Raw genomic sequence first — 14,832 nt, 5'->3', positions numbered from 1 at the left:
GTTAAATTTGGCATTTCTGTATCCCTAATGAGGTTAAACAACTTTGGGAATCCTAAATGGCTGCTCTAAAGGTTTCCTGTCATATTGAGTTAAAAAGTAAAAGACCGGTTGCTGTCAAATCTTTTTCCTTTTTTCCCCCCTACTCATAACAGTTACGGAGGCAGGATCCTTAAAGGAGTAGTTCACCCCCAAAATGTAATTCTTTCTATCAATTACTCACCCCATGGGGACTTGAGTTCAATAATATTCTTTTGTTTTGTCGCTTTCTTAAGCCAGTAATTTGAGGAGACTCTTTGTAGGCCCATTGATTCCGGATGGAGATCCATCCGGAATCAATGGGGGTACATTTATTATAATCAAATTATTGTCTAAAACTAAAACTAAAAAATATGATTGAACTCAAGTCTCCATGGGGAGAGAAATCAATAGAAAAAAAGTCATTTTGGGGGTGAACTACTCCTTTAAAGGTGCTGTGAGTGATTTGTGTGTTAATTTGGTCAGTGTGTCAAATAGTAACACATCGTTTCAACATGTCTTTTTACAACACCTTTTTTAAGATAAACTAGTGATATTGGAACACAAACTAAAAGTAAGCAGACAAAATTGGATCTCCCGATTGGATTGAATGTGTAACCCACCTATGAATGTAGGTGTGTAAGTACAGTATTTATTTTACTTTATATTTATTGAGATTTTTCCAGCACAGGATAGAAAGACGTAGTTTCAACACGTCTTTTTACAACACGTCTTTTTTGTATTGTGTTTTTCTGTTTTCTAAAGAGCTGGAGAGATGGAGAGACCCATGTAATTATCTGAATATACTGTAGAGCAGGGGTCTTCAACAGGGGGTCCGGGACCCCTAGGGGGTCATCAGAGTTACTACAGGGAAAGAAAAAAAACTATTTATTTATATTAACCACTTGAACCCAAAAATAGCAGATCTACAAGCTCACAACGCCTCGCGCTGCGAGGCGGTGTGAGCGGCTATTTTCGGCAAAGAGGTTTGGTGTAGAGGGGAAAAAGAGCACACTAAGTACAGAGTGAAAGGTCAAGTTTATTAAGTATTGACGGTTCAAGTGGTTAAATTTCTGGAAACGCAAATTTACATGAACCCAAAATACACTGATGATTGTGCTGTCAAACGATGAAATATGGTATCTATGGGTTGTGGGGGGTCCCTGCTTCATCTCTCTCTCTCGACTAAGGGGTCCTTGGCCTGAAAACGTTGAAGACCCCTGCTGTAGAGCATTTTCTAACAGTTGACGGTGATTTAACAAAAAAAAGAATAGCACTTACACCACCTTTAACAATGGATTTTCCCTCTTTACAACGATGAAAATCGAGGGCTCATGCCGGTTCACAGTCAAATCCTCAGTGTAAGTTTAATATAATTTACTAGCTATCAGTACAGCTTTAGCATTATTCTCAGCTGTTACCAAGTCAGTCATATCTCATCTGGGTCAGTTGTGATCTAATAGGCTCTATGCATATACGCCATTTTGTTCTACTTCCGGGTGTCTTTCGACTTCCTTCACAGGTGTTACTGATGATACTAATTAAGGCTCTGTTTGATTTATTGCACAGTGGTTCTTTAATTTCAAGGACCCCCATAACTCTGTACAAATGGAATCAACAAATGGAATCAAATGGACCCATTTGCTTCCATTTGTACACTCTCAGAGTTACACACCTGTATGGGGACATTTGGAACCCACTCAAGAACACTTTGAGACCCACTGGTGTAGCAGAGTGTTTCCAGTGAGCCAACATGCACAATAGCAGCACCCTGACTCTGTTTGACCAGAATGGAACAGACCCTTCATTAATATCATCGGTAACACCTGTGAAGGAAGTCGAAAGACACCCGGAAGTAGAACAAAATGGCGTATATGCATAGAGCCTATTAAATAACTCCTCATGCTAAATGTTTTGTTTCAGGACTCTTGAGTTGAAATGTCTATGGCCCTGGGTCTCCCCAAAGCACTGAGATCTTAGTCCAGTGGATGTATACTGGGATTAGGATAACGATAACACTTAAGGGTGAGAGTTCATTTCAGTGACTCTATATCCCTCTAAATCTTGTAATGTTTTCTCCAGCCCGGTAATCGTGTGCATAAATGTACAGCTTATTGTCGAGTCTATTTAAATCGTTTCCTGACTGAACAAAAAAATGTTGTTTGTATATTATAATGTACAGACTGTGACCCTTTTGAAGGGAGTGTTTCCTCTTGTTATTTTCTTTGTTTTTTCTCTAGTGTTTTTTAAAGATGAATGAATGGTAATGGAAGAGAATGTAGCGTGCATGTATTTGCACTTACGGTACGTGTATGTATGTGCGTGTACAACGGTTTGTGTACACTTGTGCAGCTTTTGTTTGTGTCTATGCACAGTGTTTGGTTGTAATTACACAGCAAACAAAAAAAAACTTGTGTGACATTCAAACCTCTTCATAACAGATGCCATATTTTCCAAAGGAATAAGTGGTTTAGACTCCAATACAATACAATGTGTGCCAAGAGAACTTAACCTCTGGAAATGCAGCTCACTTAGCTAGGGCATTCACGAATAGTCATTTTAAGTATTCGAATAGTCGAATATTCGACAGGACTGGCCATACTGTTAAATATTAAGTAAGCAAGAGGCGAACATTGTGAAAATAGCAGATCTACTATTTTCACAACGTTTATCTGTGGAACCGAGTCACATTAAATGTAATACCTACAATTCCAAGTGCTTGTCAGGGTGGGGGTCCCCAGTTCAAATATGTTTATTTTGGGGGTCACGGCCTAAAAAGGTTTGAGAACCCCTGGTATAGAGCATTAACAAATTAGGGGGCATTGACAACTCATTCTTATGACTTCCTATCTAGCCAAGCTTTATAAACTATATATTTTTCAAAGAGAAAACAATAAAAAAAAAGAAAAAAAAAAAGAAAATATTCGACTTCGGTGAACAATGTCGAATAGTGACTTTGATATTCGAATATTCGAATATTTGGTGAATGCCCGACACTGAGCATGACGGTACCCTTTTTTTGGCCATGTCCCCATTGATGAATGTGTATATTATGGGAGTTGATGTGAATGTGAAATGTCATTGTCACTATGATGATGAAAAAAAGCAACAAGTGCCTCTATTCATGTCCAGTGGGAATTGCTCTATTTATTTGAGAACAAAGAATGAATCTAATGGATTTTGCCATACCATATTGGTATACAGATAATTATTTTTTTTGTAAAATCATAATGTTTTCATGAGCTTTTTAACTGGTGTTGATGATAATACCAGATTTTTGGCTTTAAAGTATTACAAATGTGTGACTTAATGTCTTCTGAAATGCCTGGATCTACCGGGAAACTCTAAACACCATAGCATGCAATACGTGAAGTCTTCAGACAAAGAAGGATTTTTTATTTGTACTTTTTGCATAGCCATCCTAAGTCACTTTGAGCATGAGTTAAACTGGAATCGCTGTCCGTTGCCTGGAAGATTCAAAATGTTTATAAGTAAACATTGATGAACAATAATCCAAAAGCCACTTCCTAATGAAGGGCCTTTGAAAGACCTTTCAATTCCAATTCTGTTCTTACAAGCGATGAAGCCAAATTTGATGTTTGTTGGTCAAGAAGAACCAATCAACTTCAGCAATCAACAGCCAATAAAACTAAAGGAACATAGCGGCGTTGTCGGGTGAAAACCTTGTATGCATTTTTCATTTTACAAATGATTTAAACTAGTGAAAACAGCAGATCGACAAACACACAACGCCTCACACCGCGAGGCGTTGTGTGCTTGTAGATCGGCTGTTTTCACTACTTTTGTGCGACGGCCTTGTATGATGAAGCAGGGCTTTGCTTTACAAAAGAACATACAAATTTGAAACTTGGAGATACAAGGTTTCCACCCGACAACGACGACGGTAATCTTTTTTTATTTGTAATTCTTTTTGGGGGGAGGGAGGGGGTTGTCAGTAGTTGTAAACCCACAGTGTTACTCAGTTAATGATGTTTGATGTTGTTTGTTTTCTGAAACAGTGTTGTTACTATACAGTAGTTCTTGCTAGCGTCACACAGAAGTCCTCATTTTTGGGTTTTATGCAAATAAAGTCGCTCTAATGTAACTATACAACAGTGCTCCATCAAATGTCATCATTTTGAAGATATGTCATTGTCTCTGTAAAATGATGGTGGATATTTTCCTTACCACATAAGGCCTATACTTTGTCATACGACAAATAGCATAAATAGCAGTAGCATAGTCTACAAGCTCACAACGTGTCTCATCGTGTGCAAGACACTAACTAGACAGCGCAGGTGCCTGGTTCCAGTTTACAGCTTACTCTTGAGCTGTATTCTCTGCAAATACAAGTAAACTAGTACAGCTTGTAAGAGAAAAATCGCTTAACAGTCCACTGTACAGAACTTAACAGTGGACTCCATATCCAGATGCTCTGCCTCTAAAGACAGGTACAGTATACATAATATGACACAATTTATAAAGTACTATATTCCCCCAATAACTGAAATGATCATTTCAAAGGATTTGATGGTTATCACCAGGGACGTGCAGAGAATGTTTGAGGCAGGGGCTGGAACTTCCAAAAGGGCCTTTTGGTGGAAGCACCGAAAATAGCAGACCTCCAAGCTCACAACGCATTGCGCTGCGACGCGTTGTGAGCTTGGAGGTCGGCTATTTTCGGTGTGTGAAACCAAACTGAACTAAGCATAACCAAGTCAATACTGGAGATGTGGCGTAACGGCATGGATTTCTACACAGAGAGGGTAATTCTTTCAACATAAGATGCTGCATTCAAGTTCATGGGAGTTTTGACAAGGCAATTCTATTGAATGCTGCCTTCAGGTATAGCATAGAAAGAGGGCATTTGCAGTTCTTTCACCATAGTAAAAAATTGCATTTTTGGTCTGGAAAGGGTAGTTTTTACAGACAGATAAAAGGGCAGGGGCTCAAGCCCCCTTTGATGTCTATGTGTGCACGTGCCTGGTTGTCACACATACAATGATGGATAAATAATATTTAGAAGATCTCCCCGTCTAGATCATCTTGCTTTTTTTTAACCAACGTCCTGAAATCTTTTGAAGCACGGCATTTTTGTTTTAGCTGTCAACCAACTGGAAATGTAGATTGTCCTCCCTAATAGGAGCATGGCATTGTTTCTTGCATTCCATCTATTTGAAATAATGTGTTTTCCCCAATTAAATTCCCTGAGCTCAAACTCATCTCATGGTTTTGACAGTTGCCAGTTCAGGTGTGCATCAGTGAGCACGCATTGCTTTGGATATTTAAATTGACAACAATCCAAACCTTTTTGCCTTACGAATCGTTATGTTCGCAATAATTGTTTTGTAGCAATTTAAAATCATTATTTTAGAAAGGAAGTTATGACGCTCTCTTGCAGATTTGCTTGATACATTGAACCAGACCCTCTAGAAGAGAGAGAGTTCTGACACTTAGCCTACTGGAGTAATAAGTAGACTAAATTACATAGTTCCCCCCCTTTTAACGCATTCACAGGCCTCTCCAAGTTAATTTAAGTCCATTTTAAAGTCAATAAAGTCACAGATTTTAAAGTCAATGAAGTCAAGCCTGTGAATGCGTTAAAAGGGGGGAAAGACGTGATTTAGTCTACTTAACATCGAGTGAAAATGCCTCGGTTTTACAATGGAGGTGGACGGGGCTGAAGAGCAGCAGACTGTTGTTAGGAATGTCTAGTCTCGTGTGGCCAGACTGTTGCCTCCCGCGATTTGGTCAAATGCTCCCGGCATACAGTCTGGCAGACGGAAATAGAAACGATGAGTGCGAGATGAAGCGGAAGTGAAGCCCCCACGTCACTTCCGTTTCAGTCTCACATCACACATATTTATCATTATATAAATAAAAATCATATAAGCATGTTTAGCTTGCTGCTTAGCAGAAATGACATTTTAAAATATATTTTTTTGAACGTTAATGCCCGTTTTCGATACTCGCCGTTCGGGAGCTGCTATTCCAGACTCTATATAGCATTCAGAGATTGTGGAATAGTTGTCTGGCTACGCGAGACTAGGAATGTCTCCAGGCTCCAGCGATGCAACTTCCGCTTTGCGGCGAGATCAAAGCGTGATGCTACTCTCCTTTTGTACTACTCTGAATTAGTCTGGGATCACTTCACTTTTCGGGCTTGTAACCGGTCTGGAGCGGAAACCACAACGCGTCATGTTGTAGTACTCAAAGACTACAATTTGGCCGGAACTATCCACCGGAAACAGTTTTAACCCAAAATAATTCCTGTGCGCTCAAGGACATACTTTTAGGGCCTACCTAATAAACTCCTTGATGCGGAGTAGTTTTGCTTTTGAAAATTTTGTTTGGGATATGCATCTTTTATTCCAACTCGTAGCGAATGGCAAGACTACACTAGGCTACTCGAGCATTTTAATAGGGATTGGGGAAACAAACGGAGGGAACCAAATCAAAGCGACGCCGCTTCTTCTAGTGGTTTCCGCGCATTAGGCGGAAACCAAACGGCCTGTTGTGAACGAACACCAAAGCCTGGTAGGCGAGGTTAACTCTGAATTGAACTAGTCAAGTCAAGGAGTATCTACTCAACAATGCACAGGTGAATATAATTACCAAGCAAACAGAGATAGGCTATCACCAACAAAGTTAAGAGGTGTGGAAACTCTAGCGTCACACAGAAGTCCTCATTTTTGGGTTTTATGCAAATAAAGTCGCTCTAATGTAACTATACAACAGTGCTCCATCAAATGTCATCATTTTGAAGATATGTCATTGTCTCTGTAAAATGATGGTGGATATTTTCCTTACCACATAAGGCCTATACTTTGTCATACGACAAATAGCATAAATAGCAGTAGCATAGTCTACAAGCTCACAACGTGTCTCATCGTGTGCAAGACACTAACTAGACAGCGCAGGTGCCTGGTTCCAGTTTACAGCTTACTCTTGAGCTGTATTCTCTGCAAATACAAGTAAACTAGTACAGCTTGTAAGAGAAAAATCGCTTAACAGTCCACTGTACAGAACTTAACAGTGGACTCCATATCCAGATGCTCTGCCTCTAAAGACAGGTACAGTATACATAATATGACACAATTTATAAAGTACTATATTCCCCCAATAACTGAAATGATCATTTCAAAGGATTTGATGGTTATCACCAGGGACGTGCAGAGAATGTTTGAGGCAGGGGCTGGAACTTCCAAAAGGGCCTTTTGGTGGAAGCACCGAAAATAGCAGACCTCCAAGCTCACAACGCATTGCGCTGCGACGCGTTGTGAGCTTGGAGGTCGGCTATTTTCGGTGTGTGAAACCAAACTGAACTAAGCATAACCAAGTCAATACTGGAGATGTGGCGTAACGGCATGGATTTCTACACAGAGAGGGTAATTCTTTCAACATAAGATGCTGCATTCAAGTTCATGGGAGTTTTGACAAGGCAATTCTATTGAATGCTGCCTTCAGGTATAGCATAGAAAGAGGGCATTTGCAGTTCTTTCACCATAGTAAAAAATTGCATTTTTGGTCTGGAAAGGGTAGTTTTTACAGACAGATAAAAGGGCAGGGGCTCAAGCCCCCTTTGATGTCTATGTGTGCACGTGCCTGGTTGTCACACATACAATGATGGATAAATAATATTTAGAAGATCTCCCCGTCTAGATCATCTTGCTTTTTTTTAACCAACGTCCTGAAATCTTTTGAAGCACGGCATTTTTGTTTTAGCTGTCAACCAACTGGAAATGTAGATTGTCCTCCCTAATAGGAGCATGGCATTGTTTCTTGCATTCCATCTATTTGAAATAATGTGTTTTCCCCAATTAAATTCCCTGAGCTCAAACTCATCTCATGGTTTTGACAGTTGCCAGTTCAGGTGTGCATCAGTGAGCACGCATTGCTTTGGATATTTAAATTGACAACAATCCAAACCTTTTTGCCTTACGAATCGTTATGTTCGCAATAATTGTTTTGTAGCAATTTAAAATCATTATTTTAGAAAGGAAGTTATGACGCTCTCTTGCAGATTTGCTTGATACATTGAACCAGACCCTCTAGAAGAGAGAGAGTTCTGACACTTAGCCTACTGGAGTAATAAGTAGACTAAATTACATAGTTCCCCCCCTTTTAACGCATTCACAGGCCTCTCCAAGTTAATTTAAGTCCATTTTAAAGTCAATAAAGTCACAGATTTTAAAGTCAATGAAGTCAAGCCTGTGAATGCGTTAAAAGGGGGGAAAGACGTGATTTAGTCTACTTAACATCGAGTGAAAATGCCTCGGTTTTACAATGGAGGTGGACGGGGCTGAAGAGCAGCAGACTGTTGTTAGGAATGTCTAGTCTCGTGTGGCCAGACTGTTGCCTCCCGCGATTTGGTCAAATGCTCCCGGCATACAGTCTGGCAGACGGAAATAGAAACGATGAGTGCGAGATGAAGCGGAAGTGAAGCCCCCACGTCACTTCCGTTTCAGTCTCACATCACACATATTTATCATTATATAAATAAAAATCATATAAGCATGTTTAGCTTGCTGCTTAGCAGAAATGACATTTTAAAATATATTTTTTTGAACGTTAATGCCCGTTTTCGATACTCGCCGTTCGGGAGCTGCTATTCCAGACTCTATATAGCATTCAGAGATTGTGGAATAGTTGTCTGGCTACGCGAGACTAGGAATGTCTCCAGGCTCCAGCGATGCAACTTCCGCTTTGCGGCGAGATCAAAGCGTGATGCTACTCTCCTTTTGTACTACTCTGAATTAGTCTGGGATCACTTCACTTTTCGGGCTTGTAACCGGTCTGGAGCGGAAACCACAACGCGTCATGTTGTAGTACTCAAAGACTACAATTTGGCCGGAACTATCCACCGGAAACAGTTTTAACCCAAAATAATTCCTGTGCGCTCAAGGACATACTTTTAGGGCCTACCTAATAAACTCCTTGATGCGGAGTAGTTTTGCTTTTGAAAATTTTGTTTGGGATATGCATCTTTTATTCCAACTCGTAGCGAATGGCAAGACTACACTAGGCTACTCGAGCATTTTAATAGGGATTGGGGAAACAAACGGAGGGAACCAAATCAAAGCGACGCCGCTTCTTCTAGTGGTTTCCGCGCATTAGGCGGAAACCAAACGGCCTGTTGTGAACGAACACCAAAGCCTGGTAGGCGAGGTTAACTCTGAATTGAACTAGTCAAGTCAAGGAGTATCTACTCAACAATGCACAGGTGAATATAATTACCAAGCAAACAGAGATAGGCTATCACCAACAAAGTTAAGAGGTGTGGAAACTCCAGAGGGGAAGATATTGAGGAATAAAACAAGGGGTCTTGTTTATTGTTGCTCCTGCTCTGCTTCATAATGAAGGAAAAAAAACTACAACAAAACAATACCTCAAATGGTATGGAGTCAGTACCTGAGACGAATAACAGTATAAGTCCATATTTGAATTTTTTTGAATATATATATTTTTGGATTTACCAGACTGTAAACCACAAACTAGTCATTTTTAATCTGTTAAATTGTTAATGCAATCCCCCCCATTTTGTTTAATTGTCTGTTTTAATGTTATCGGCTCCCTTTGTCTGCTGAATATTGCTTGTACGGACTTAAACTGTTGTTCCACAAACTGCTGGAGATATACTGTTTTTCCACTTTCCATAAGTATTATGTCTTATAATTCCTAATATATATGAGTTAAGTAAAAAATCTAACTCAACAAAATGAGGGGGGAGTACAGTAAGACTTTAAGAAATTAAAAACTTCTAGTTTGTGGTTTACAGTCTGGTAAATCTAAAACATGTTTTTATCCAAAATTTCAAAATACGGACTTAGACTGTTATTCGTCTCATGTAGACAAGAATTATTTGTCAGGACCACGGACCTGAACATAAATCAGTAGTATGCCAGAAAAGAAAGGAGATGGGAGAAGAAAATAGCTGATAAAGGCTTCAGACCCATGTTACCAACTTTTCTTAATTCAACTCAATTACAGCTGAGCTCCACAATGGAGGTAGGCCTACTCAATAGCTTGGCAGTTGGCACTACAAGTTCCACTGAGTGTGAACTGGCTAAAGAAAATAGCCTAGTTTGTGTGTGTGTGTGTGTGTGTGTGTGTGTGTGTGTGTGTGTGTGTGTGTGTGTGTGTGTGTGTGTGTGTGTGTGTGTGTGTGTGTGTGTGTGTGTGTGTGTGTTTTTATTTTTTAATAATGCGATGATCAAAAGTTGCAATGCAGTTCCATTGGTTTTTCCATGTCTCAAAGACATACAGAATACATTTGTCTTGAACCAGTGATGTTGCGGCCTTAGTTTTCTATACAAGCCTTACGCAGCTGGTTGGCATTGCATGCAAAACAGTCCTAGGCTGAGAAAACTGTCAACCAAAGAGCAGTAACTTTGTTCAAAGAAGTATAGGCTAGTCTCCATGGATGAAGATGCATTCTCAACAGGCATAAGATAGCACTTAAAACCTTCAAAACCCCTTTTTTAGTGCCAGATCTGATCTTCTTGTGGGAATGTAAATGGAGAGAAATCAGTTTCCATGTGGTTTCATTGTGGCAAGCCAGACTCCTTACTCTGGGGGCTAATGGATGCTTATTTCTACATCAGAGCAACAGTTAGGCTGCTTTACCATGCATGATTAATTCATAGAATATTAGAAGGATGGAAGGTGTGTGTGTGTGTGTGGGTGTGTATAAGAAAGAGAAGTGAAAAGAAGTGTGGTGGGGTTGGAGGGGGACTAAATAGGAGAGGTGAGGGAGAAAATAGGAGAGAGAACGTGAGGGAGAAAATAAGGAGAAGGGGAGGGGCACACTGCACAGACAGAGGGGTGTCGTACCAAATTATGGGCCCTGGCCCCTGGGGGTACAAGGATCCACTCACATTTTGTGCTTTAACTATTGAAAAATAGCAGATATACAAGCTCACAGCACGGCACAGAGTGCCACGCTGCGAGCTTGTAGATCTGCTATTTCTTTTAAATTGTGAACATTTGTGCAAGTCTTTGAATATTTCAAATCCTTCTAAGGTTTTTTGAAAAACTTATGCTTCTATGTCAGTGGTGCTCAGACTTTTTCATGTGAAGGACCCCCAGTGATATGTATTTGGCCACAGACCCCATCTCAAATATATTTAGTTCCAGGGACCCCCCAGAAGCACAATTTTAGTTACAAATGTTTGCTGCAAAAAATACATATAGGCTATTCAAAGATTTGCACACATTTTCATGACAGATATATACAAGCTCGCAGCGCGGCATTCAGTGCCGCGCTGTGAGCTTGTATATCTGCTATTTTTCAATAGCTAAAGCATAAAATAATTAAGGCCCCTCCACCTTGGGCCCTAGTAACTCAGTCCCACTCCCCCCCCCCCCTTGTGACGCCCCTGGAGGGAGGGAGGACGAGATGAGTGAGCGAGAGCGAGAAGGTGTGAATCCTCTGCTGAATCCCAAATTAGAAGTGCTTATTAATCTGACTGATATGAAAACCAGCTAATTTATAATTTCCCTAAATGACCTGGGCTGGGAGGAAGGAAGCTTATTTACAGACCGGGCTATTTATTACGTGTGTGCGTGTGTGTGTGCGCGCGTGCGTGCGCGCGCGCGTGCGTGCGTGTGTGTGTGTGAAGAGAGATTGCGGTCCAGACTGCTGTGCTAGTGTGTCTGTGTAAAAGAGTGCATGCACGTATGCTTCTGGGTGGCACGGTGCCAGCGAGCTGACAAGCCAGATTTATAGGTTTAATTGCCAAAAGTAACCATGCAGTCAAATAAGCTCTCAGAGACATCATTTAGCCTCGCACTCATACATATACATGCACGTGCATATACATAAACGTGGGAGGGAAAACACTTTGCACATCATAGATAGATATACAGCCAAGAGTTTATTAGTCCCAGTAAAATATTTTGCAGAAATAAGAAGGTTCATTTTACGGGATTCTTCTTTTTTTTACAGTTGTCTTATGTGCTTGTTTGCATCCACTAGTTTTTACAGTATACACTATGTCAGCTTCATTGCAGGCCAGTCTCCACTTGGCCAATATACTAAAATATAATATCATCACTGTCTGGCCAAAACCTCTTAACTCCATTTTTGAGTTTTTTTTGGCATAAATCAGGGCTATTGAACACCCTTTACATGAGTGTTGGTTCAAATAATATTGAACCAATGGAAAGTAGTAAAAAGTGCTTGGGACAAAACCTCCTAACTCCACACTGTCTGCCAAACCAGCTAACTCCAGCCGATTGGCCCTCTCCTTTATTATTTCATAAATATGTGCTACACCCTTACGTCTGTGTGTTGGTTAAAATAATATTGAACCAATGAAAAGTAGTAAAAAGCCCTTCGGTCAAAACCTCCTAACTCCACTTGAGCTCATTTTCCAGAAAATGAACATTTTGGAGTTAGAAGGTTTCGGCCCGACAGCAGAGATATACAGTACTGTATGTGTGTGTTTCAACCCTAAAGACTCAATTATCAGTAACATGTTATGATTATCAACATGTTTTAACTGCAGGTTACTGGCTTCACCATAGAGGTGATTACCACTTCTCCACTTAATGAAAGGAATTCTTCTCCAAACTCATTCCCTAAATCTCTGTGTGCAGAGAGTGGCAATTTAAAGCGCTTGCTCCGTCCATCACTCTGCCGCCTGTTAAAAAGTGATTCTGTTAAACAGTGATTTTCCATTCAGCTCTGCCGTCCTTGGCTCTGAGGCAATAATGAGACGAGGGCTCGTCGGCCCTAATTGAATGACTCCTGATTAAGCTTGTTTCTTACTGAGTGTGAACACATCACATCCTTTCTAGCTCCTAACTGGCTTCTTTATCAGCCCATGAGTTCTGGAATCAAAGGATAGCCATGGGCCTGCTTTAGAATGACTTTTCTGATCTAAGTACAGTAGAGAGAGACAGATTTTTTTTATAGATTGAAGGGTAGGTGACCTGACATGTTCGAAGATGGCTCTAGACTAGCAGGGGTGGGCAACTTTGATGATGGCGAGGGCCACTATATTTCCACCTTCACTCTAGAGGGCCACATTGCATATTGCTACGTCCTACTTTGTCATTCTAGTATCTCATACAAAAGAAGCAAAAATAGTATCAGATCTGTTATAGTTCACTTGTTGTGTGGAGCTGTGGACTTTGCCATCCACTTGAGTTTTGTGATTAGGCCTACTTATACTTTTTCAAATTTGAACAGTCAGTTCTCCAAGGAAATCCAGGCCCGGTTCTGTCAATGCCCCTAATGTTCCCAACTCAGTTCCCCAAAAATGGTACTACTAGACATATAAGAGAGTCTCTATTATTATCGTTTCTGTATTTAAAGTGGCAACTTCTAAAACTGCCATTGGGCTCTAGCCACAATCTTTCATCTTATCTAATGTATTATATGTTATATCCATGTAGCCAGTAGCCAACATTTACACAAATATAATGTGGCCTGAACACAAATATAATGTGGGCAATATAACTGGGCATCACCAGAATGGCATAATGCAATTACTAGTGTATAACGCATATTATAATGGGTGGGGTAGAGAGTGGGTGGGGAGGAGAGTGGGTGGGTCGCTGGAGGAGCTGGGTATCTCCGATAAGGGGCGGAGAGGGGAGAAGGGAGGGGGAGAGCAGGACAGAAGAGTGGAAAGGAGGCAGAAGAATTTAAAGTGTAATGTAATTGCTATCAGGATCAATGTGGTAGAGGTCAAGGATCACAGCTTTAGATGATATTGATCTATTAAACGCGGGGCAGAGAGGATCGCGAACTGTTAGGTTGCATCATGGTTAACCCCCATCCAGGGGTGTCGCACCAAATTCTGGGCCCTGGGTACAAGGATTCACTTGTGGGCCCTCATGAATGTTCTTCATATAGGGGGAGGGGGTTTAACCCATTTAGACTGGGAACGCATTATTTTGTGCTTCAGCTATTGAAAAATAGCAGATATACAAGCTCACTGAGTGCCACCCTGCAAGCTTGTAGATCTTCTATTTTTGAAAAAATTGTGAAAATGTGTGCATGTCTTTGAATATTTAATTCATTCATGTTTCTATGTCAGTGGTGCTCAAACTTTTTCATGTGAAGGACCCTCAAAATAATATGTATTTGACCACAGACCCCATCTCAAAATATATAGTTCCAGGGACCCCCAGAAGCAACATTTGAGTTACAAATGTTCACTTAAAAAATACATATATTCAAAGATTTGCACACATTTTCAAGATTTTTCAAAAATAGCAGATCTACAAGCTCACAGCGCGGCACTCAGTGCCGCACTGTGAGCTGCATTCAAGTTTGGGAGTTTGGACAAGATAAGGGGAATGCTGCCTTTAGGTTTGGCATGGAAAGAGGGCATTTGCATTTCTTTCACCTATAGTAAAAATTGCATTCATGGTATGGAGAGGGTTCTTTTTACAGATGGGTAAAAGGGCAGGGGCTCAAGCCCCCTTTGATGTCTAGATGTGTGCACGTCCCTGCAGAACATACAGTCAGAGATTGAATGTGAACCAAGGAGCAAAGTGTGGACACATTCTTATTTCACTTACATTTATTGGAATTGGATGCAGTCTACAAAAACAATCGATCGGGCATATAAATATATTTATAGCTCGTCCTGAGATGTGAGTTATTTGTGCAGAAAAGATGTTTCCACAGTGTGTTGGTCTTTTGCATTAAGGCACAGCCACACATTTAATACCATCAGTGTCCTGCAAACACCCCTGTATTTATTTACCACGTCTTAAAATGCATTACTTTGATTGTCCTCCAAGTATGAAATGTGCCAGGGGGTCATTTAAAGGGTCTTCCAAAAGAAAAAAATCACTTGA

This window comes from Nannobrachium achirus, assembly GCF_963921795.1.
Source record: "Nannobrachium achirus genome assembly, chromosome: 17".
In the NCBI taxonomy this organism is placed as follows: Eukaryota; Metazoa; Chordata; class Actinopteri; order Myctophiformes; family Myctophidae; genus Nannobrachium; species Nannobrachium achirus.
Note: the sequence above shows the minus strand (reverse complement) of the source record.